Source organism: Pan paniscus, chromosome 22 (genome assembly GCF_029289425.2).
Source record: "Pan paniscus chromosome 22, NHGRI_mPanPan1-v2.0_pri, whole genome shotgun sequence".
NCBI lineage: Eukaryota > Metazoa > Chordata > Mammalia > Primates > Hominidae > Pan > Pan paniscus.
Genome location: NC_073271.2, coordinates 27,554,283 through 27,579,603, shown reverse-complemented (window position 1 = coordinate 27,579,603; position 25,321 = coordinate 27,554,283). Strand labels below are relative to the sequence as shown.

The following is a 25,321-nucleotide window of genomic DNA, read 5'->3' as shown; positions in this document are numbered from 1 at the left end:
TCACTGCACTCCAGCCTGGTCAATAGAGTGAGATTCGGTCTCAAAAACAAAAAAACAAAAAAACAAAAAAGTGGGGTTAGGTAGGCAGTTTGGAGAGGTCACTATAGAATCTCCAGTGGACGTGCAGTTCAGGGGATAAACCCCATGACGGAATGTTGCTGCTTCTGTGAGGGAGAGGCCCTCGTGTCTGAGAGATGTGGTTGTTGAGAAATGATGCCTCCCTGGTATTAGATTGGTGCAGAAGTAATTGCAGTTTTTCCATTACTTTCAGGGGCAAAAACCGCAATTACTTTTGCACCAGCCTAATACCTCTAGACTTGGTTTTTGTCTTACAAGAATACTCCTGGGTGTAATCGGCTATGCCTGGTGGATACATTCGGATCAACTGGATCTCTTTGCTTATTCCTACTGTATTCTTACAGGAGTGTCTTAAGTGTATCTCTGCTTCACTCCTCCTTTCTAGCACCCTGAGAACTAGAATAGGGGTCAGCAAATCACAGCCTATGGGCCTGTTTTTGTAAATAAAGTTTTATTTGGAACACAGCCATACTCCTTTGTGTACCTGTTATTTATAGCTGTGCTTTCTTGGTACAACAGCAGAGTTGAGTAGTTGTGAAATATGGCCTATAAAGCCTGAGATCGTTACTATTTGGCCCTTTATTTTAAAAAAAAGTTTGCTGATCTTTGGGTTAGAAGAGAAACAAAGGATGAATAAGGCTGTAGTAGATGGATCACACAGGAATACTTCTCGTCCTCGACACATTGTTCAGCCTTAGTACATGTGAATGTGAAATTTGTAGCTTACAAACTGTGGCTTTAAAGTATCCAAACTGGCTGCACATGGTGGCCCATGCCTGTAATCCCGGCACTTTGGGAGGCTGAGGCGGGAGGATCGCTTGAGCCCAGGAGTTCGAGACCAGCCTGGGCAACATGGAGAGACCCCGTGTCTACAAAAATATAGAAAAATTAGCCAGGCATAGTAGCGCATGCCTGTGGTCCCAGCTGGCTGGGAGGCTGAGGTGGGAAAATCACCTGAGCCTGGGAAGTTGAGGCTGCAGTGAGCCATGATCACACTACTGTGCTCCAGCTTGGGCAATAGAGCGAGATCAGGTCTCACACACACACACAAAAGGATCAAAATTATTTGATTTTCCTTGTTTACTCTTGTACACGTGAGGCATTATCCTTATATTTGAAATGTAATTCAGCATGGGTAGGCTCACACTAAATAATGGTGTCCTTTTACTTCATCGATAATTGAATGCTGGCCGTCCCCAAATTCAGCATTTTAAATTTTTTAAATTTTTATTTTTTTGAGAGAGGGCCTCTCTCTGTTGCCCAGGCTGCAGTGCAGTGGCGTGATCTCAGTTTACTCCAACCTCCGCCTCCCGGGTTCAAACAATTCTTCTTCCTCAGCCTCCTGAGTAGCTGGGATTACAGACATGCACATCACGCCCAGCTGATTTTTTCCATTTTTAGTAGAGACGGGGTTACACCATGTTGACCAGGCTGGTTTCGAACTCCTGACCTCCAGTGATCTGCCCGCCTTGGCCTCGCAAACTGCTGGGATTACAGGTATGAGCCACTGCACCTGGCCTCAAATTCAGCATTTTGAGACCCGATTCGCTGTGCCCTCTTCTTTTACAGAGTAAAGCTTTCTCTTTCATAGGAGTTGAGGTCAGGAGTTTGTTTTATCTGTGTTTGGTCGGGAGTTCCCCATATTTTAATTGACTATTTCATGCTAAGGGCTTTCAAAATACGTAGACTTGTATTTTTTCCCCCTAAATGGAATTCATCTTGTTTTATCTAAGTTATTCATTTTTCCTTTGGCTATATTGTGTGCTACATTATAATGGATGGCTATTGAATTCTTTATGTAAAAAAAATGAAATAGATTGAAAATTTAAAGGACTTTTCTTTTTAAATTGCATCTTAATATAAAAACAGGAGTTTATTAAAAATGGTGGAAGAAAAGAATTAAAACAGTAAAATAGCTTACCAAAGATTCTGTTTTATAATGCATTCAGATATAATTGGTGTCATAATGTGTAATTAACAGTCTTTGAAGTGTGAAGCTTAAGTTTGGGTGGATGAAGGACCTCTTAGGATGCGGGGATGTCTATACTTGTTCTTCAACAGTAGCACTTCCTTTTTCATTTTTGTTTTTGAGACAGAGTCTTGCTCTGTTGCCCAGGCAGGAATGCAGTGGCACTGTCTTGGCTCACTGCAACCTCTGCCTCCCAGTTCAAGTGATTCTCTGGCCTCAGCCTCTCGAGTAGCTGGGATTACAGGTGCACACCACCACACCTGGCTAATTTTTGTATTTTTAGTAGAGATGGGGTTTCACTATGTTGGCCAGGCTCATCTCGAACTCCTGACCTCAGGTGATCCACCCGCCTCAGCTTCGCAAAGTGCTGGGATTACAGGTGTGAGCCACCACGCCCAACCTTGAACAGTGGCACTTCTGAAGTGGTGCCCAGATTGTGGGGTTTTGCTACCTGCCTTTATGTGTGTGTGGTTGAAGGAGATGGTAGAAGAAAGGCAGGGACAGAGGATCATCCTCCGATGCTTGACCACCCACCCACTACTGCCTGGGGTATGTCAGGGAGGAGAGGACAAACTCCTTAATATGGGCAGTGGCTTCAGCTTCAGGTCTCAGGCTAACTTCCTGGGGAGTTGGAGTCTACCACGTGCTAGACTGACCTGGGGCTTGTTTAAAACCTGCAGAGGAGCTTCCTTGGTGCATTTTCTAGATCCACACTGTAATCTGGGTGTGGGTCCCCCATGGATCTTGTTGCCATGCTGGCTGGGAATAATAAGTACGAGGAAAAGCACCCTGAGGAAAAAGAGGGGAAGATAATGGAACCTCAGGCTGAGAGTCTCAGCCTCCGTTTTTCCCATGCACCATCCGGCTCCAGTTGGCTCTTTGAAGACTGGGAGACCAGAACACTGAAGAACACAAATAAAATATGAGAGAGAGTATACCACGCAGATCTGAGCTTATATTCACTGTTACTCTGGTCCAAAAGTTCCTTGTGCATTGCTCCCTCTGGCCAGGCTTCTCCCAGATGGTGGGTGCTCTTCACCACCCCCTGATGGTCAAATCCCAGAGTCCCAGCCTGTTGGAGAAAGTTATTAATAGCTTCACACCAGAGTTTCTGGTTGCGGACGCCATCTAGGGTGGGGTGGGGAGGCAACACTGCCCAGCACCCTTACTGGAAAGAGACCACTAATAATTAAACATCTGGGGCCTTTTCTCTTCTTTTGAAATAGCTTTTAGGAGTGAATTCTTCTTTGGAATATCTTTATCAATGGCAGATATTTCTCTTTTTGGGTGGTTTTGATTTTCAGTAAGATTCTTAATGCAGTTGCCTCTCAGTTGGTTTTCTTCTTCATTCTTGCCTGCATAATGTCCATTCTCCACAGAATAGCTAGAGGGATCTGAATAGTTTGCATCCAGAAGTTCGAGACCAGCCTGGGCAACATAGCCAGACAATCTCTATGAAAAAATAAAAAAAATTAACTGGGCATGGTGGCACGTGCCTGTAGTCCTAGTTACTCAGGAGGCTGAGGTGGGAGGATCGTGTGAGCCTGGGAGGTTGAGGCCACAGTGAGCTTTGATCTGCAGTCAGCCTGGGTGACAGAACAAGACCCTGTCTCAGTCAATCAATCAATCAATCAATCAATAGCAATCAAGTCTCCTTACTCCTCCGGTTGAACTTCCAATGGCTTCCCATTATAGTTTGTTTGAAAGCTAGACTTTCTGCTGGGACTAGGAGGCCTCAAGGGATTTGGCCCCGCCTCTCTCTCACCTCCTGTCCTCCTCATTTAGGGCACTTCAGAGGCCTTCCTTCTGGGACTAGAATACACGCAGCGTGCCCCTGCTGCAGGCCTTCCCACTGCATGCCCCCAATACTCTCCTTCCAAGCTCTGCCTGGCTAGCCATTCACTTCCTTCAGGTCTTGGCTCAAATATCGCCTCCCCGGACAGGCTTCCCTGAGAACCTAAGCTGAAGTAGCAGCCCTTTCCCCAGACCCCTCCCTCCCCTCCCCTTCCTGTTCCGGCTCTGTTCTCGTCATGGCACTCATGGCCATCTGACTCTTTCTCATGGACGTATTCATTGTCAGTCACTCCCATTAGAGTAAAGGGTTCCCAAGGATGCAGGTGCCCATTGTCTAAATCAGCACAGGTGCTGTCATTCAGAGACAGGTCTGCTAAGCAGGTAAATTCTTCAGTTGGACAGTGTCTGGTAAGTACAGTTTCCCAAGAAGAATACATTGAGGGAAAAGTTCAGACTCAGAAATATATATTGTGATCTATCTCGGTAACAAAACCAAACCAGGACAGTTTTCTTTTTTCTTTTTCTTTCTTTCTTTCTTTTTTTTTTTTTGAGATGGAGTTTCGCTCTTGTTGCCCAGGCTGGAGTGCAATGGTGTGATCTTGGCTCACTGCAACCTCCGTCTCCCGGGTTCAAGCGATTCTCCTGCCACAGCCTCCTGAGTAGCTGGGATTACAGGCACCCGCCCCCTATGCCCAGCTAATTTTTGTATTTTTAGTAGGGACGGATTTCACTATGTTGGCTAGGCTGGTCTTGAACTCCTGACCTTAGGTGATCTACCCACCTTGGCATCCCAAAGTGTTGGGATTACAGGCGTGAGCCCCTGCACCCGGCCGATTGTTTTATCGAACCTCATGTGTTAGGGTAGCCCACAGTGTGGAGGATTGTAATACAAGGTGTCTGACTTCCTGTGCCTTCAGGCCTCAGTAGCCTCCCCAGTCCCTGGTCTAGTACAGTTTCTGTTGGGTAACAAGAGGACTTGCCTATCTCAGGATCTCTCAGTTTCTGAACTACTGACATTGTGGGCTGGATAATTCTTTGTGGTGCAGTCTGTGCCAAGTATTGAAGGATATTTCAGTGCAGCTTTGGCCTCTGCCCAGTACAGGTCAGGACACCTTCCTAGCTGGGACAACCAAAATGTCCCCAAACATTGCTAAATGACCCCTGGAGGCAGGAGGTGGGGGGACACAAGATCACCCTGGTTGAGATCCACTGGCTTAGTGAAACACCTGCATACCCAAGGTTCCACCATTATTAACCTTTTATACCATTCTTTATCATTTACCTATTAGTGTGGCTGAGATTTGCTAATGTATAAGAAAGTGCTTTGAAACATAGCATGTTATTCAAATTTAGATAAGACAATGACTGTAGTTTTCTTTTGTCATCTACATTTGTGGTCTCCGTTCCTTTGTTATCATTGTCTTACTTTTCATTTGTCATTTATGAAATATCTCCCCCCTAACCAGAATGTTGCTCTTCACTAATATATTGAAGTGTGTTTGATGGTTAAAATCACAGAGAAAGTCTTGACTGGAAGGAATCTTGAGGGACCTTTGGACAAATATTAAATGTCCTGTTAATGTCGTTGTCATTGCTGTCATTATCATGATCTTTTTCAATGCCTTTAATTTAAAGATGAGGAAGCTAAGAGGGACAGTGGTGCACCCAAATCTTGGCTAATGGTAGAGCAATGACCGTCTGGGTGTTTCTGTGGAATTTATTTGCACTTTTGTTTTCTGTGAAGTTGGTGCTGGGATTAGCAGAGCTCTCTACCTCCTCCTCTGAGCTCCCTGCCGGAGCCTGAACATAAAGTGCCCGTATTCTGGGCCCATGGAAGATTTGTTAATAAGAAATTTTCTAAAAAAATGATCAGGGAGGAGACATGGGGAGTCAGTAAAAAGGAGGGAGAGAGGAGCATCTTAAACTGCAAAGATGTTGAACTGGAAAAGGAAAACTGTGAAAAACATTGCAAAAGGAAAAGAAATAGAAGGAATCTGTGGAAGAATCAAATCAACCAAGTGCAATGTTGGGTCTTGTATGGATCCTGATTTGAACACAACAACTGTGAGAGAAGGAGAGAGAGGCAGACAGAATCAGGGACATTTAAACAGGGAATGGTTAATTGGTGGTGTTAAGGATTTTTGGGTGGTGGGTGGGATGATGTTTAAGTAAAAGGTCCTTCTCTTTTAGAAATAAGTGTTGAGGTATTAATGGATGATAGAATAGGATGCTTATTTTCTTCAAAATAAATAAGCCAGTGTTGGGGGAGTATAGCAAACTAGGATTGAGTAGCTGAAGCTATATCGTGAGTACATGGGGATTATGTACCTACCGTAAAACATTTCCAAGTAAAAAGTTTTAAAAACATGAAAGTTGATCAACTGTAGCACATCACAAACCTCTTTGCAGCCTAAAATAATAATGAAAGAAGCAGTGTGAGAAATTTGCCAACTTTTTCATCTTATCTTAAAAAGTCTTCCAAATGCAGCAGACGTTTCCCAGTTTCCCTGGCAAAGGCCCTTTGCCCTGAGTGACAAGCGGATATGGGAACAGGAGCTCAAGGAAGCTCACCCTTGCCAGGGCGGCAGGGAGGCTACTGATCCTCACGCACCTGGTCCTGGGTTCCGCCAGGTATGACCCTCTCTGTGCCACAGTGTCCCTGCGAAGCTGATAGGAGAGTCTTCCTTCCTGAGCCTCCTCCATCTCTCCTGCACCCTTCCAGAAATGATCTGTGGACCAGCCTACCATTTTTTGCAAATGTTTTATTCTTTAGATAATATACAAATTTTAAACAGTCACAGAAAGATAAGAATATAATGCAAAAGAGATTTCTCTTCCAACAACCCCCTTCTGGAACCACTTGAGTGTAGTGACATATTGATGTTCTGCTACCCTGGAATTCTCAGTGTGTGCTTCCCACAACCAGGAACATTCTCCTGTGTAATCGCAAGATAGCCGTTGATATCCGGAAATTAACACGGACACATTGCCACCCTCTAGTCCTCAGACCCCAGTCAGATTTCTCCCCTTGTTCCTGGAATGTCCTTTGTAAGCAAAAGGATCTAGTTCAGAATCATGCATCACATTTAGTGGTTTCCTTCAGTTGAGATCAGTTCCTCAGTTTTTCCTTGACAGCCATGAGTTTCCTTAACACTTTTGAGGATGGCAGGCTATTGTTTTCTAGAAGGTTCCTCAATTTTGGTTTGCCTGATAATTTTTCCACAATTAGAATCTGGTTCTGCATTTTTGGCAGCAGCGTCACAGAATTGCTGTGTTCTAGCGCTTCCCATCTGGTGGTCCAGATTTTGAGCTGTTCTACTATTAACTCATAGTTGACTGTGTCTTGTTCAGTGGCCTATATTCCATTACTCTCATTCTACTAAAAGTACAAAAATTAGCTGGGCGTGATGGCGGGTGCCTGTAATCCCAGCTACTCAGGAGGCTGAGGTAGGAGAATAGCTTGAGCCTGGGAGGTGGAGGTTGAAGTGAGCTGAGATCATACCACTGCACTCCAGTCTGGGCGACAAGAGTGAGACTCCATCTCAAAAAAAAAATTAAAATTAAATTATTTTGATACTCATATTGCCACTCATCTGGCTGAGAGGAGCTTGTTTCTCTGTGCTATCATTCTTTAAGTACTTCCTTACTTTCTAGCCTATGTTCTAGGGTCTTTTTTTTTTTTTTTTTTTTTTTTTTTGAGGCAGAGTTTCACTCTTGTTGCCCAGGCTGGAGTGCAATGGTATGATCTCACCTCACTGCAACCTCTGCCTCTTGGATTCAAGCAGTTCTCCTGCCTCAGCCACCCAAGTATCTGGGATTACAGGCATGTGCCACCATGCCTGGCTGATTTTGTATTTTTAGTAGAAACGGGGTTTCTCCACGTTGGTCAGGCTGGTCTCGAACTCCTGGCCTCAGGTGATCTACCCCCTCAGCCTCCCAAAGTGCTAGGATTACAGGTGTGAGCCACCGTGCCTGGACTCTAGGCTCATCTTATTCTTTGCTTGCCCCAGCAGGGGAACCAGCCATTTCTCTAAGGAGTCGTGGTTTCTTTTAGTGGACACCAGAACGTAGAAACCAAAATCTGGGCTTAAGGTGTGCTCCCTGCTTATTGGGGAGTCGCTATCCCCAGACGCTCACTAGGGAGTTACATCTTCACACACATGAATTCACACTGATGCCTTCAATTCTGATTCAGCTGCACAAGGTTCATTCTAGTTTTCTCCTTTTCTACATTTAAATGGCTTCTCCAACAAGCAAAACTCTGGTGCCCATTATCCTTCATATCTTTACGTATTTGGTCAACTGGCATGTTTGTAACCAATCTCTATTTCCTGGCTCTACCTCCTCCCACATGGATGCCCTCCTTGTCATGCTTGGCTTGGACACGCGTGCTGGGCTGCTATTCCACATGGCCCCTTCCTCACCCTGCTGGGTTGGGTTGGACACCCTACTCAGTGACATCATGGCCTCCCCTTCCTGTGTGAACGCCTACCTTGCTCTGGCCCGTGTTAAGACTTCAGGAATGGATTGCTTGGAAAGGAGAGTTTTTGTTTTTTACATATATAAGAAAGGATCATAGTACACATGTTGTTTTCTGACATGCTCTTAAAATTTTTAACCTTATGTGATCTCATGGACATCTTACTACAGTAATACATGTAGACCAATCTCATTGCTTAATGACTGCCTTGAACCATTCAGTAAATATTTTCCTGAGCATGTGTTTTGTACTATGTATTGTTCTGAAATCTTGGAATTTATCAGCAAAAAAAAATACAGACAAAAATCTGTCTTTGTGGAGCTTGCATTCTAGCAGGGGGAGACAGAAAAACAATCAACATAACAAATAGTAAATCTTATAGCATGGCAGAAGGTGATAAATGGTCTGGATAAAAGTACAGCAGCTCATGAGGTAACTGGAGTGCAATTAAAAATACATTGGTCAGGGTAGGCATTTATGGGAAAGGCTTTGGGCAAACAATGGAAGGAAATGTGTCTATGGAGGAAGAGCATTCTGGGAAGAGGTAATAACAGCTCGTGCTGGAGTGGGAGCAACAGAAAGGTGGCCAGTGTGCCTGGACCAGGCTGAGCAAGAAGGAGCGTATAGAAGGTTCAGTGAGGTCAAGCAGGCCAGGTCATGTTGGTCTTTGTAGCACATTTATTTTTCCCCCATTTTTGGCCATTTCCTTTTTAACCCATGTAAATGTATTCATTTTACTGCACTTTCTTTTTTTTATTTTTTAAAATTTATTTATTTATTTATTTATTTGGAGATGGAGTCTCACTCTATTGCCCAGGTTGGAGTGCAGTGGCACAATCTCACTGCAACCTCTGCCTCCTGGGTTCAAGCAATCCTCCTGCCTCAGCCTCCCGAGTAGCTGGGACTACAGGCGTGCGCCACCACACCCGGCTAATTTTTGCATTTTTGTAGACATGGAGTTTCGCCATGTTGGTAAGGCTGGTCTTGAACTCCTGACCTCAGGTCACCTTGACCTCCCAAAGTGCTAGGATTACAGACGTGAGCCACCATGCCCTGCCCCCTGGCTTCTTAATGGCTGTCAGCTGGAGGCCACCTCAGTGCTTAGAGGCCGTTCTCCCTACCTATAGACACCCACAGTTCCTGCCACACAGCCCCTTCATAGGCAGTTCCAACATGGCAATTTTCTTTTTTTCTTTTTTCTTTTTTCTTTGACTGCTTCCTCTACCACTAGAAAGCAGCTGTATTGCAAAAAGCAATCCGTTTATTTAGACATTCTCTTTCTAGGCGGTGTTCCACCGCCGTAACACCACTGTGTTTTTCACTTTCAGTCTTCAAACACTTTTTTCAGGAGAATCCTCATCACTGTCTCGGTTCCTCCTTCTTTATCCTTTCCAAAGAGAAGATCCAATATATCTCCCAGATACATTGGATCCAGAAGATCTCCAATGAGAAGATCCAGTGTATCTCCCACTTTGACCGTTCTGTTTTTCTTCCACAACTTTTCCCCATTCAGCCTGAGTTCACCTTTGTAGAACGCATCTTCCACTTTGTTTCTCCCAATATCTAGGCCTGTCTTCAGGACATCGTCATACCAAAAAGACTGCACTCTTTTTCCAGGTCTTGATAGTCTTTGACTATCGTAGGGTCATCCTCAAGCTCCTCTTCCTGCTCACTCATCTCATCATGATCGCTGTCTTCATCAGAGTCCTCTTCATCTTCTACTTTTTGCGGTGACTTTGTAGTAGATTTATTAGAGCTTTTATTACTTTTGAGTCTTATGGAAAATGGAAAAATATATTCTGGAGATATTAAAAGCCCTGAGAATTTCAGTGAGAAAATATTATGGATAAGTCTTTTATAATTTGGTGCACGTAACTTAGTGCTATATCGATTCCAGGAAGTACAGAGTTTGTGTGACGAAGGTGTCCCTCGGAGAACACCCCAGAGTCCAATCCAGGTATCTGGTTTTCTTAAAACAACGGCAAGCAATTTGACACTAGTCATAGCCATGGCGCTTATAACCTTTCTTTTGTTGTTGTTGTTTCGAAATAGGATCTTGCTCTGTGGCCCAGGCCGGAGTGCGATCTTGGCTCACTGCAATCTCTGCCTCCCGGGCTCAAGCGATTCTCATGCCTTAGCCTCCTGAGTAGCTGGGACTACAGGTGTGTGCCACCATGCCTGGCCAACCTTTTGTATTTTTAGTAGAGACAGGATTTCATCATGTTGGCTCGGCTGGTCTTGAACTCCTGAGCTCGGCAGTTTGCTTTTTCAAGGCCCAGCCTGCTTAGATGAAATCTTACATAATGAAATATAATCAGTGGAGTGACACCTCATCATTTTGTCATGTCCTGCCCACATTCAAGGGGAGGGGTTATACAAGAACATGGATCATTTGGGATCGATCACCTTAGGATGTGCCCTCTGTAAGGTGGTCTGCCAATCTTGGAAGTTCAACCTGAAACCCAAACTTACTGTTTTCCCTCTCCCAACTTCTTCATCTCTATTAGCATCACCTCCAGTCTTCCAGCCACCAGATTTTTAGTCTGGGTATTAGCACTGACCCTTCTTTTTCTTTGTCATTTTCAGTATCCTTGCACTCACGAAGTACTCTCAAACTTTCCTGGGCATGTCCTTGGTAAACCATCTTCCTAAACACTAGTTTTTGTATCTCTCACTCTCTCTTTATCTCTCTTTCTCTCTCTCTTTCTGTGTCTCACACACACACACACACACACACACACACACACACACACACACACACATATGCTTTCACTCTGTCTGGTACTGAGTTTCTCCCAGAGCCTGGTGCCTGGTGTTGGCTTAATTGTCCATCCTTTTCTCTATGAACAAATTGCTTCACTTCCACATTTCTGCTGTGTTGGTTTGGAGCTTGTCTGTCCTTCCTGGGATGTCCTTGGCCACATTTCCCATTACCCCTCCCAAGCCACCGCATTTGCTCTTTCTTTGAACTACAGACTGCGGTCCACTTAGGCCCAGTGACTTTGTTTATGTTAGAATCATCAAGGTCGTTGAAATTGGATTACTCAGTCATGTGTAGACTTGGCTAACTTCCCTGTATGCAGTGTGTATATATACATCTATAAAAGTAATACGGGGTGAATTATCTGAATTTAAAAATTCATGAGAAAAATATGATAATACTAAATCAAACATGCTGCTGTTTGGCAGCCAGTCACCAAGTCCTCCTGTCCCCGTGGCCGACTCTGCTGGTGGCTGGGCAGCCACCGTGTGATGGATGGCGCTGTGGCATGCCTGTGGCTGGGTGGGCTGGCCGCACCTGTGGCTCTGGGCCTGATTTATGCTGGCCTCGGAGCTGCATATTGCTCCACGGGATGACGGAGATGCCGGGGCCTGTCCTAGCATGTGGGACCTCAGCCATATCCATCCAGAGCGAACCTTTTTTTTTTTTTTCCTCTGAGAATCTCAGAGGAAAGCTTCTTAGCTTAATTGACCACTAGATGGATTAGGAGCTGCTTAATGATGTCTGAAGCCCACAAGGACTGTTTTGATAGACTCTTGATATGGTTTGGCTGTGTCCCTACCCAAATCTCATCTTGAAGTGTAGCTCCCGTAATTCCCACATGTTGTGGAAGGGACCCGGTGGGAGGTAATTGAATCATGGAGGTGGCTTCCTCCATACTGTTCTCATGGTAGTGAATAAGTCTCACGAGATCTGATGGTTTTAAAAGGGGAAACCCTTTCCGCTTGGCTCTCATTCTCTCTCTTGCCTGACACCAATGTAAGGCACGCGTTTCGCCTTCTGCCACGATTGTGAGGCCTCCCCAGCCGTGTGGAACTGTGAGTCCATTACACTTTGTTCTTATAAATTACTCAGTCTCAGGTATGTCTTTATCAGCAGCATGAAAAGAGACTAATACAACTCTCAAGGAGGGAAGAGAGTCCCCCTGTCCCCCTGGTGCCTCTGTGGGTCAATGCTGCCCTTCACTGAGGTCCTTTGGGTATGTGCTCTGCATTTTCCCAGGCCCAGGAAAGCAATGTGCAGAGAGACAGCACCTGTTCTGCCTTGAAGAATCTCGGATCTGGGTGGGAGGCAGGGTGCCCAGGGGCAAGAGTGACACTTCCTAACAATAGAGCTACAGGAGGAGCTGGCACCGTTAAGCACGACCTGCTTCTTGCAGAAAGTCAAGGAAACATTCCAAGAAAACATCTCGGACGTGCTTCTCCTTGGAGTAGGAGAGAGGCACTGTTGTTTCTGTAGGGAAGTTGGATGGGGCCTCTCTGAAAAGAGGTAATTTGCAGGATTCCAGTTATGATAGGATACAGAGTTGTCTTGTATATTCTGGGAAGAAGGGAAACTGCATCCTGCCTTTGTCCAATAACAGGCAGTGGGGAAAAGGGTAGCAATGCTTTCGGGGCCCAGGAGGCCTGTTTGCTGCAGCTGCACGATTCACGAGCAGCTCCTTCCATTATTCCTTATATTCTGTGGGGAGGGAAGAGGCAAGGCCAGTTACATGGTTGCTGCCTGATTATCGGCCTGGCTGCCCAAAGGAAGTCCCCCAGACCCCTCTGGCCTTCCTCTCAACCAACCTGCCAGGCATTTGCTTTTCTGCCTAATTCAATTATGCCTCAGTGTGAACATTTTCTGCCTAGGCTTGGTCAATCTGCAGGGACCTCTCTTGGTACTTGACATAGTCAGTTGCCTGACTGCAAACCAGGCCTACCCTGGATAGAAAGAAAAGGGAGTTGTGACAGTTGCCAGGAAGATTTCTCTGTGGAAGTGGCTGGTGTTTTTCTGGGCAGAAACTTTGTGGAGGGAACAAGCATTTAATTAAAAAACAGACCAGGCGCAGTGGCTCCCACCTGTAATGCCAGCACTTTGGGAGGCCGAGGCGGGCAGATCATCTGAGGTCAGGAGTTCGAGACCAGCCTGACCAACATGGTGAAACCCCATCTTTACTAAAAATAAAAAATTAGCTGGGTATGGTGGCGCATGCCTGTAATCCCAGCTACTCAGGAGGCTGAGGCAGGAGAATCGCTTGAACCTGGGAATTGGAGGTTGCAGTGCACTGAGATTGTGCCACTGTACTCCAGCCTGGGAGACAGAGCAAGACTCTGTCTCAAATAAATAAATAAATAAAATAAGAAACAAAACAAAAAGAACTCTGACTGTTTTTTTGAGCACCTAGTATGTGTCTGGTATTGGGCTAATTCCTTAGTATCCGTTGCTTCTTTCTCATCTCATAACAATCCTGACCAGCCACGGTGGCTCACACCTGTGATCCCAGCACTTTGGGAAACAACAGTGTGACGATCACTTGAGCCCAGGAGTTCAAGACCAGCCTGGGCAACATGGTGAAACCCCATCTTTACCACAAATACAAAAATTAGCTGGATGTGGTGGTGTGTGCCTGTAGTCCCAGCTACTCGGGAGGCTGAGGTGGGAGGATCACCTGGCCTGGGAAGTTGAGGCTGCAGTGAGCCATGATGGTACCATGGCACTCCAGCCTGGGTGACAGAGTGACCCTGTCTCAGAAAAAAAAACCAAAACAAGCCAATCCTAGCAGGTGGACACTGTTATATTTGCTGTTGCAAATGGGAAAACTGAGGTTGGGAGAGGTCAAGTACCTAGGCCACAGGGACTTTCAGAAGTAGATGCCAGGGGACTCCACTTGGCAGAGCTGGACTTTCTGACCCGAAACCCATGCCTATAATTTGAGGATTTGCCATCCTGTCTTGTAGAGGTTCTGAGAGCTGCCACAGTTCTGATTGTGGAGTCTTGAGTGACAGGGAAGTTGCAGCCTGAGGTCTGTGGTGGAGCTGGAAAGGAATATTTGCAAGACACCTCCATGCTCAGCACCTTCCTTGGGCTTCTCCAAGTTGCACTTCTTTTTTTTTTTTTTTTTTTTTTAATTGAGATGGAGTCTCGCTCTGTCACCCAGGCTGGAGTGCAGTGGCACAATCTTGGCTCACTGCAATCTCTGCTGGCTAGGCTCGAGCAGTTCTCGTGCCTCAGTCTCCTGAGTAGCTGGGACTACAGGCACGCATTACCACACCTAGCTAATTCTTTTGTGTTTTAATAGGGATGGGGTTTTGCCATGTTGGCCAGACTGGTCTCGAACTCCTGGCCTCAGGTGATCCGCCCGCCTCCTCCTCTCAAAGTGCTGGGATTACAGGCATGAGCCACCGCGCCTGGCCTCCAAGTTGCACTTCTAATTTCGATTCTGTCCTCTAATCTTGGTCATTGTAGATGTTTTAGCAGTAACCAGTGTTCCTTGTGTGTTTTTCTTGGGGCCTATTACACAATGAGTGCTGCGATGGTTAATTTTGTGTGTCAGCTTTACTGGGCCACAAGGTGCCCAGATATGTGGTCAGATATTCTGGTTGTTTCTATGAGGGTGTTTTTGGATGAGATGAACCTTGAAATCAGTAGACTGAGTGAAAGATATTGGCCTCGTCTCTCCTCCTCTCCTTTCAGTTGAAGGCCTGAATAGAACAAAACTCTGGCCCTACCCCTGAGTGAGGGGGAATTTCTCCTGCCTGACTTTCTTTGGAGCTAGGACATCATTTTTTCCCTCCTGCTTTCGGCCTTGGACTGGAACTCCACCATTGCTCTCCTAGTTCTCCAGTTTGCCAACTGCAGATCTTCAGATATGTTAACCTCCATAATCACATGAGCCAATTCCTTATAATAAATCTCTTTATGCAGATATATACATGTGTGTTGTGCATATATGTACATATGTATAGATTCTGTTTATCATGAGAACCCTGACTAGTACAAGCACTCATCCCTGGTCACTGTCCACCTCCTCATTTCTCAGGCCAGCAGGCATCTGACCAACATTCCTGTAGATGCTTCAGGGAAACACATGAGCCACAGTCTCTTCACTTCCATTTGCTTTTGCCCCTCTTCTCTCCGAACTCACAGTTCAGTTTTTAACACTTTCAGACCATTCTCATATTCTTCCTCCTTTATTCTAGTTTATTGGTCTTAAGAGAATTTCTTTCCTCTTTCTCTACTTTCTCCATTTTTCTTTCCTTTTTTCCTTTCCCTTGCTTTTCTTCCTTTTTTTTATCTTCTTGAGATAGAGTCTCACTCTGTTGCCCAGGCTGGAGTGCAGTGGCATGAACACAGCTCACTGCAGGCTTGACCTCCTGTGCTCAAGCAGTGTTGCACCTCAGCCTCCTGAGAGCTGGGACTACAGGTGCACACCACTACACCCCGCTAATTAAAAAAAAAATTTTTTTTTCCCAGTTGCTAGCAGCTATAGTAAAATAAAGAAAGAAAAATTTTGTAGAGTTGGGGTTTCCCTTTGTTGGTCAGGCTGATCTGGAACTCCTGGGCTCAAGTGATCCCCCTTCCTCAGCCTCCCAGAGTGCTGGGATTACAGGTGTGAGCCACTGTGTCTGGCCTACTTTTCCATCTTTCTTATTATCCTACCCTATCCTGTCCTACCTTAAGGCCCACAATGGCCGTAATAATTGTGGTTCATAGGGGTAAGAATGATACTGATATCATTTGTCTTAACACAAAATCCCTGATAGTAAACAAAACCAATGGTTTTGCAAACCAGAATTTCCAAGAATGTCTCCAGCTACCCTACTTTCTTCAAAGTAAATCTTTTCTTGAAGATGAATAAAGTATTTCTATGTGAACTTTACTGTTTTGCTTTTACTGCAAGATTTGCAACTTTTCTGTGCTTAGCATTTGTTTTCACTGAAGATGTGCAGCACATCGATAACATTTTGCACGAAAAGGCTCTGGTGGGTTGGCTGAGCGTGGCCCGGCTGCTGCTATGGTGCCTGCCACTGTGGCTAGAGGTCTTTCTTGTTCTATTTCCTGTTTGTGGTGAGTGACTGTCTCCCATCGTTATGTCAGGGACATAAGCTTTGTGTTTCTTTTCTGTTTTCTTTGCCTTCTCTGCATCTTTCATATTCATACTTCATCACTCTCCCTGGCCTTCTCTCAGTAGTGTCCATAAACGCTGACCTTGCAGTCCACCATGAAAGTGTGGTGTGTAAGTTTTCAGTGTGTAAAGTTTCACTAGAAGTTCAGCATGCTCTCTGAAAGTGATCACCCATGAATCTTAGCATGAGACAGATGGAATTACGCATGCTGCCTGCTGCCTGTGCCCCTAGAATGGCTGTTTGGGTCATGAGGCATGATGTAGCCAGGACTTACATACCTATCTTAAGCAGAAAGCAACTAGAGCTTGCTTCTATTTTTCAGCTGCAGAAATTTCAGCCAATGGTAGGGTAAGTTAAAAAAACAAACACAGTGGCAGGGCGAGGTGGCTCACACCTGTAATCCCAGAACTTTGGGAGGCTGAGGCAGGTGGATCACCTGAGGTCAGGAGTTCAAGACCAGCCTGGCCAACATGGTGAAACCCTGCCTCTACCCCAAATACAAAAATTAGCCAGGTGTGGTGGCGGGTGCCTGTAATGCCAGCTACTTGGGAGGCTGAGGCAGGAGAATAGTTTGAACCTGGGAGGCGGAGATTGCAGTGAGCTGAGATCGTGCCACTGCACTCCAGCCTGGGCAGCAATAGCAAAACTCTGTCTCAAAAATAAAAAAACAAAAAAATAAAAATAAAAGCAAACATAGTCCTCAAAAAACCAAAAGTAAAACCATGAAACCAACCTTCCCAAAACTCAAACGTTAAAATACAACCAACAAAACCCCAATCTCTCCTTTAGCGTCTCTCCTCCCCTCCTCCCCCTGGCTGTACTCATGTCCCTGAGTCAGAGAGGGCTGTTAAAATGTAATGGGTATAGTCCGATCCAGGAAACAATGGTTGATAGTCTTGAATAAACTCTTGAATTTTACAAGGATTGGGGATCTCCTGGGTCTCCTGATGAAGAGAACAGGTCTTTGGATACTGCCTGCAGTTTGAGTGCCTGAGATTTCTGCAGGGTAGGCAGTGAGAGGTGAGCATTTGGGGTGATAGAATTCCATGCAGTCACCAATGAGCCGTGTCCCTATTAATTGGAATTAATAGATGACATCCAGAATGGCAAGTGGGAATATAACATCTCCTGGATTTACCAGATTATTTTCCACAAAGTTTGGAACTTACATAAAGGAGTCTTTTGGAGTAGCCATTGCCCCTCTTTCAGCAAAACCAGAGGAAATGACATACAGAAGAACTGTGGTTAAAGAACATTCTGGAAGACACACGTATTAAACAGAGTAAGGCTGGTCTTAGCATTACAGAAGGTTGAAGCCAGCAGGGGCACAGTAATACAATGAGCCTAGATTCTTTATCTAATAGATTTAAAAACAAAACCTGAGGCCTTGGAGTTTCCGTGTGTTGCTCAAAGTCAAGATTCACTCATCACCATAGACTGTTTCTCACATTAGCCTGCGACATTTGATGTTGTATCTCATATGCTAGGAGACATTTCCCATAGCAACATCTACTTGTTACTGGTCATAAAATTGCCTATATCAAAAGCAGTAGTTGTCTTTGCATTCTGTTCTTTCTTTTCTCTTCTCTTCTCTTCTCTTCTGTTCTTTTGTTTTCCTTTTTTTTTTAGATGTAATTTCGCTCTTGTTGCCCAGGCTGAAGTGCAATGGCGTGATCTCAGCTCACTGCAACCTCCGCCTCCCAGGTTCAAGCAGTTCTCCTGCCTCAGCTTCCCAAGTACTTGGGATTACAGGCATGTGCGACCATGCATTGCCAATTTTGTATTTTTAGTATAGATGGGGTTTCACCATGTTGGTCAGGCTGGTCTCAAGATCCCGACCTCAGGTGTTCCGCCCACCTTGGCCTCCCAAAGTGCTGGCATTACAGGCGTGAGCCACCGCGCCTGGCCTGCATTCTCTTCTTAGAAAAGTTTGCTGACTTTTTAAAAGAATTGTCAAATATTTCATGGCAGACTGCAGTTCTTTGGATATTGGATCATTATTTGCTGAGGTCCTGATAATTAGTCCAGTCTCATTTCCCTCAAGCTGACAAATTTTGCTTCATGCCGTATGGGGAATGTAAGTATGAAATTAATGTTGTCACAATTAGTCATCTATCCCTCATTTTTTTCTAGTAAAGTCCCAGAGCACAAACACGAAATTCATCAGATCCAACCCCTTATGCTTAAAAACCATTGTGGCATTCTAGATATTTCACCCCTCCTTCGAAATAGAATGCAATAAGGAATTTAGCAGAAACTTTTAGTAGAAATTTACTGATTTATTTTTAAATCAGGAAGCTGTATTTCTCAACAGCTGTTTTCTTGTGTGGTTGCAGGCTGACTCAGCGCCACGCCGTGAACGACAGAAAAGCCAGTGCGAATTCTAAATTTTAGTGCCTCTACTTAAGAGTGCATTAAAGTTGTTTGATAACTGCTGCTGTAATTTCCGTGGGACAGCTTATCTTTAATGCTGCTCATATAAACACAGGTCCCGCTGCTGGGAGCTACAGAGGTTAGGCTTGATTTTCATGAAATTTTTTACTTAATGAAATCTCATCAATTTCTATCCTCCTGGATATTTTAATTTGAGACCAAGGAGGGTCTAAGGATGAACTGCAGCTTTGCTTTGGCTTTGAGAGGCTGCCTCCCATGAGGTTCAGCTTTTATGAAACATGTTCTAAATGACTTGAATGGAAGCCAGCTCTGTCTGATGTTTTATATTATGTAACCAGTCAGATTTATGTTGCATACAGTGAATTTCAAATTCCAGTTTTTAGGGATTTGCAGGAGGGATAGGGATGCTCTGAGCTTATTTGAGAATGAAAACTTGGAAAACCACAATAGTTCAGGGCTCATTGTAGAAACCATGGCTATAAAATATGATTCTTTTTGCCTCTAATAAACATCAGAAATTATATTTCAGAAGCTAAAAGAGATTCACCACTGATGGACCACAGGAGTCTGATATCAGGGGATTTTATTCCAGTGGTGGGTGGTGGTGGTTGTGGGTCAGGTGAGACTTCTTACATGAGGGCATTTAAACTGGTCCTTGATGGTCAAGGAGGGCTTCAACAGGCAGATTTGCAAGGAAGGCAAGAGAGGCTAAAAAGCAGGAGAATGCATTGAAAGAATATTAACACTTAGCTCTGCATGATAACATTTAAAAAACCATTAAAATATCAGATATTTCCTTAAAAGGAAAAGAATTAAACCACTGACATACAGCAGCGTGGTCCATAGACTCTGGGTTATGGATGCATCTCTACTGTAATTGTCTTGTGGGAAGATGTTGCCTCCCCTACTTCCCATGCTTTTATAATATCTGGGGAGCTGGCCCTGATATGTCTGTTCATTATTTCTTGTCTGTTACTAGGGGGTTTAATTATTCCCAATGACCAAAAGCAGCTGGGGAGTCCAACAGCCCTGGCCTTGTCCCATGTTGGGCACTTTTGTAACCCATTCCTTTCCATCCTCTTTTCCCTTTGTTTTTTCAGAGTTAAAGTTGTAAAATGAAACTCCACAATCCAAGGTTTCTACTTTTCAGGCAGATATGCTTTCTGTGGAAATTGCTCCAAGGCAGTTCAAAGTTGCTTTCAATCCTGGGTAACATGTACGTAGGAGCCGCATTGCAATTTGCTATTTAATACACTAGTTCATTGAAACACTGGATCCAACCTGACCAGTCCCTGGAGACTTCTCCAGGTCCTGGCCGTCTCATATTTGCATATGTGACCTGGTGCATGGTCTTTCTCCTTCCTCAGCTTATTTTTCTTTCTAAATCTTAATGAGCTTGTTAAATACAGAATTCCGAGCCCTACCTTGACAATAATTCCCTCCTTGATGAAACTGTAGTCAGGCTCCTCTGAGCCCTCTTTTTGACTAGGCTGTGGCCCTGGCCCCATCCTCTCTTTGGCTTATCCATTCCAGTCTTCGCAAAGAATCCTGCTAGGTTATCCTTTCATTCTTGATATCTGACCACCCTTGATAATCTGATCAAGTTCCTCATTTTCCACCTTTGATGTGTAAGTCCTTGGCCTGTCTTTAGCAAGAATTCTGTTAGGCCAGTTTTGCAAGATTGCAAGAATCTCCCGGCTGGGTGTGGTAGCTCATGCCTGTAATCCCAGCGCCTTGGGAGGCTGAGGCAGGCAGATAACTTGAAGTCAGACGTTCCATACCAGCCTGGCCAACATGGTGAAACCCTGTCTCCACTAAAAATACAAAAATTACCCAGGCATGGTGGCGTGCACCTGTAGCCTCAGCTACTCAGGAGGCTGAGGTGGGAGAATCACTTGAGCCCAGGAGGCGGAGGTTGCAGTGAGCCAAGATCGTGCCACTGCACTCCAGCCTAGGCAACAGAGGGAGACTCTGTTTCAAAAAAAAAAAAAAAAAATCTCCCTACTCCTGATGTTACGTCTTAGTAATTGTCCATTGACTGACCCTCTCAGCTTCACTCCTTGGCTGTAAGTTCTCACTTGTCCTTGCTGTGTTTGGAGTTGAGCTTGATCTCTTTTCCCTGTTACAATACCCTTATTGTTATATATATATATATATATATATATATATATATATATATATATATATTTGTTTGTTTTGAGATAGGGTCTCATTTCATTGCTCAGGCTGGAGTGCAATGGCACTGTCTCAGCTCACTATAATTCCCACCTCTTGAGCTCAAATGATCCTCCCATCTCAGCCTCCTGAGTAGCTGAGACTCCAGGCATGTGCCACCCTGCCTGGCTAATTTTTTTTTTTGTAAAGATGGGGTTTCACCATGCTGCCCAGGCTAGTCTCGAACTCCTGGGCTCAAGTGATCCACCCACCTTGGCCTCCCAAAGTGCTGGCATTACAGGCATGAGCCACCATGCTCAGCAATAGTTTTGAATTAAGTCTTCATTATTCTTTTAACAAGTGTCAATTTTTTTCTTCAGTGACCTCCAGATCTTACTTGCTATGTCTAAGATAGGAAGCCTGTATGTTAGGTGGGGAAGGCTCAATCCTGGAACAAAGTCTGAAATTACAGTGGCTTAACCCAACAAAAGGTTATTTCTTGTCCACATAAAAGTTCTTTACCAAATGGTGATTCCAGGACCCAGGCTCCTTCCATATTGTGGCTCTGCTGTCGCCAACTTGTGCCTTCCAACATTGCCATATTCCTGGGACTCAAGTCCTAGAAGGGGAAAGTGCTTGCAGGTTTGTGAGAGGGGCAGACACATCTTTCCCACTCACATTCCTTATTGACTAGAGTCAAGCCATGCAGCCACATTTAAGAAGGAATGAGTTTGTTGAATACCAACACATGAATCTGCATTTTAAACAAGTGTCACATGTGATTCTTATGCAGGGGGATGCTTGGGCCACACCTTGGTAAATGCTGTTTATGATATTTGCTAAGTTCCTTCCAACCCTAATGGGCCATGATTCTGTTGTGCTGTGACTTTTCACATGGAAAAAGGCAAGCATTTCCCTCTAAGATGAAGAGAGAAATTGAACCAGCAAAATCACAATGGATTCTTCCCGTATCCTGAGTTCATAAAAGCATGGTGACCTGTTAAGACCAGCTGATTAAATAGGCACCATAATCATCTTGCTGTGACTCTTCTGCTCTGGGAACACACTGAGATATTACCTTATGTGTTTCCTTCCACGTGGGGTGCTGGGAACTAGAATGGGGAACACAGAAAATGTAAATGCTTGTTTTCCTTTGCAACTAATTCAAGTGGACAGTTTACCACTTCGTTTGTCTTTTTTTCTTTTTTTTTGAAATAGTCTCACTCTGTTGCCAGGCTGGAGTGCAATGGCACGATCTCTGCTCACCGCAACCTCTGCCTCCCTGGTTCAAGCGATTCTCCCACCTCAGCCTCCCCAGTAGCTGGGATTACAGGCACACGCCACCACACCCAGCTAATTTTTGTATTTTTAGTAGAGACGGGGTTTCACCATGTTGGCCAGGATGGTCTCGATGCTCTGATCTCATGATCTGCCCGCCTCAGCCTCCCAAAGTGCTGGGATTACAGGCATGAGCCACCATGCCCAGCCATTTGTCTTTCAATCCATTGGAAATCTAAAGGTTTTCTTAACCTATTCTGCTAAGAATCACTGATCTGGGACCAGGACAACCCTGATAGCATCTGTATTAACTTGGTCATTTGTGTTGTGATTTTTTTTTAAAGGCCAAGAATTTAGGTTTATTTTGTGTCAGGAATTAGGCTATAATCAGATATTTGGGGACTGGGGGAGTCAGCAGTGTGGTGATCAGATTTTCTTAATTCCACTAAGGACTAGGTAAGAAGAAATATTTGGACCTGCATGAGATGTAGTTTGAGCACACTGAAATTATAAGGGAAAGCTAGATTGTGAATACAGCCTTTGAGTGAGACTTTTTCTGAGTTTCTCATTTCTTAACACCTTCAGTTGCTACGCTGCTGGCAAATATGACACAAGCTGTTGGATGCTTTCTCGATTGAATATAGTTCTGACATCACACAATATTAGCTAACATTTGTAGAATACTTACTGCATATGGCTTTTGTTATTCTCTTATTTCTTCATCCTAACAACACTAGGAGGTATGAGTACTATTTTATCCCTGTTTTAGCAAACGAGGGAAACTGAAACACAGAGAGGTTAGGTAACTGCAAGGTTACATTGCCGGTGATCAAGACCCTATTGACAGTCGGAAGCATCAGCCATCCATGGTTTTGTTCCATCTCAGTCTGGTTTGTTCTACACTAGCCATTATATTCTTAGACAACGAGTGGTTCTTCGAGAGAGCCCTCCCTCTTTTTTAAACATAGATTACATGGTTCAGCAGAAAGTGGTTCTATTTCCTTTCATGATAATTATGGTTTCTGGGTTAGCACTCAGTGCTGCCAACTTTTTGAGGATGTGGGTAAAGTAAGTTCTATTTCTTACCAGCCTTTGATGGCATACAGCATGCTTGGATAGAATAGGAAGCTTATACATATTAATGACTGGTCAACTGTAGTTTCTTCTGGGGATCATTTCGTAGGATGTTATAATCAAATGCATGTTAAAGAATACAATACTGTATGGGTGTGGTGGCTCATGCCTGTAATGCCAGCACTTTGGGAGGCCAACGCAGGTGAATTACTTGAGGTCAGGAGTTCAAGACCAGCCTGGCCAACATGGTGAAACACTGTCTCTAGTAAAAATACAAAAATTAGCTGGACATGGTGGTGCATGCCTGTAATCCTAGCTACCCAGGAGGCTGAGGCACAAGAGTCGCTTGAACCCAGGAAACGGAGGTTGCAGTGAGCCGAGATCGTGCCACTGCCCTCCAGCCTGGGCGACAGAGTAAGATGCCATCTCAAACAAACAGACAAAAACAAAGAATACAATGCTTTTAAGGTTTCTGTTATTCTTCTGTGGGTTCAAGGAAAGATGGTATTGGGTCTGGGTCTCTTGGGGCCAAGTCTAGTTTTAATCACTGTGGCCACCCCCTGTTCCTGTTCAGCTGCCTCTGGTGAGGTGGTGGGGATGGCAGGCTGCCCTTCCCCAGCCTGTAGCAGACATCCCCAATCAACGATAGCACTTTCCCCTGCATGACATCAGGTAATCGCTACCAAGTGATTATAGTCAGCATGTTAATGTAATTGAAACTGAATTCTCACAGCTCTAGTGGATCTCTTTCTTGCGTTTATTATCAAATAAGTAAATGATCAATTTAGATTATTGTTTCTCAACTGGGGATGAAACTGCCTTCTAGGAGATAGACAGTTGGCAATGTCTAGAGTTGGTTTTGGTTGTCATAATGGGGTTGTTGTGGGTTGCTACTGGCATCCCAGTGGATGGAGGCCAGGGATGCTGCTAAACATCTTACAATGCACAGAACTTCTCTCTTTCCCTGTGACAATGAATTATTCAGCCCAAAATGCCAATAGCACTGAGACAGAGACTTTTGACCTTTGGAGGGTTTCTTAACAGGTAGTTGGTAGTAAGAAGTGGGATACAAAAGAGGACTTGGGGGAGAGAGCAGGACACATGCAAGAAAAAGAGGGAAAAGGGTTACATCATGACAGGTTAGCTTATGGTACGTTTGTGCACAGATCTTTTCATTCTCTCCAGTGCCGTATTTGACAAACACAGCACAGAGTGTCAGCTCATGGAAAAGATCACAAATATGCTGGGTGCAGTGGCTCACACTTGTAATCCCATCACTTTGGGAGACTGAGGTGGGTGGGTCACTTGAGGTCAGGAGTTCGAGACCAGCCTGTCCAACATGGCAAAACCCTGTCTCTACTAAAAATACAAAAATTAGCTGGGCATGGTGGCAGGCGCCTGTAATCCCAGCTACTTGGGAGGCTGAGACAGGAGAATCACTTGAACCTGGGAGGTGGAGGTTGTGGTGGGCCCAGATCATGCCACTGCACTCCAGTCTGGGCAACACAGACTCTGTCTCAAAACAAACAAACAAACAAACAAACAAAAAACAGATCACAAATACGCAATTACATATGTATGTGTGGCCTAGTAACATGGTCACGTCTTGGGAACTTTTGTTGTCTTGTGCTTAAGGGGTTAGTAAAAAGTAGTTGATGAGGGTAGCTGCTCCATTCATGAATTCCTGCAGCATCATCTTGGAAAGGTTAACCTCTTATTAAGAAAGCAAGCTGAGATAATTTTTTGAATGTTCAACTACCAGAGGTGATCTAACTGTCCAAAAAGAAAGAAATGGTTAAGTAAGTTATGGAATATCCATACGTATTAGTCTGTTCTCACACTGCTATAAAGAAATATCTGAAATTTGGTAATTTATAAAGAGAAGAGGTTTAATTGGCTTATGGTGCTCCAGGCTATACTGGAAGCATGGCTGGGGGATCTCGGGAAACTTACTTTCATGGCAGAAGGTGAAGCAGGCAACTCTTACGTGGCCAGAGCAGGTGGAAGAGAGAGAGGGTGGAGGTGCTATACACTTTCAAACAACCAGATCTTGTGAGAACTCACTCACTGTCATGAGAACAACAAGGGGGATGTCCACCCTCGTGATCCAGTCACCTCCCACAGGCCCTTTCTCCAATATTGGGGATTATAATTCAACATGAGATTTGGGTGGGAACACAAATCCAAACCATACCACCCTATTATGTAGT

General features: G+C 44.5%; 1 protein-coding gene and 1 pseudogene across 1 annotated transcript in view; one reads left to right on the top strand and one right to left on the bottom strand.

Moving 5' to 3' along the window:
• The window catches only part of TIAM1 (TIAM Rac1 associated GEF 1), a 441,710-nt gene that overhangs the window by 95,773 nt on the left and 320,616 nt on the right, over positions 1-25,321 (top strand). The gene's annotated exons all lie outside the window — the stretch shown is intronic.
• Positions 8,673-10,394, bottom strand: LOC100975753 (mitochondrial transcription rescue factor 1-like; annotated as a pseudogene).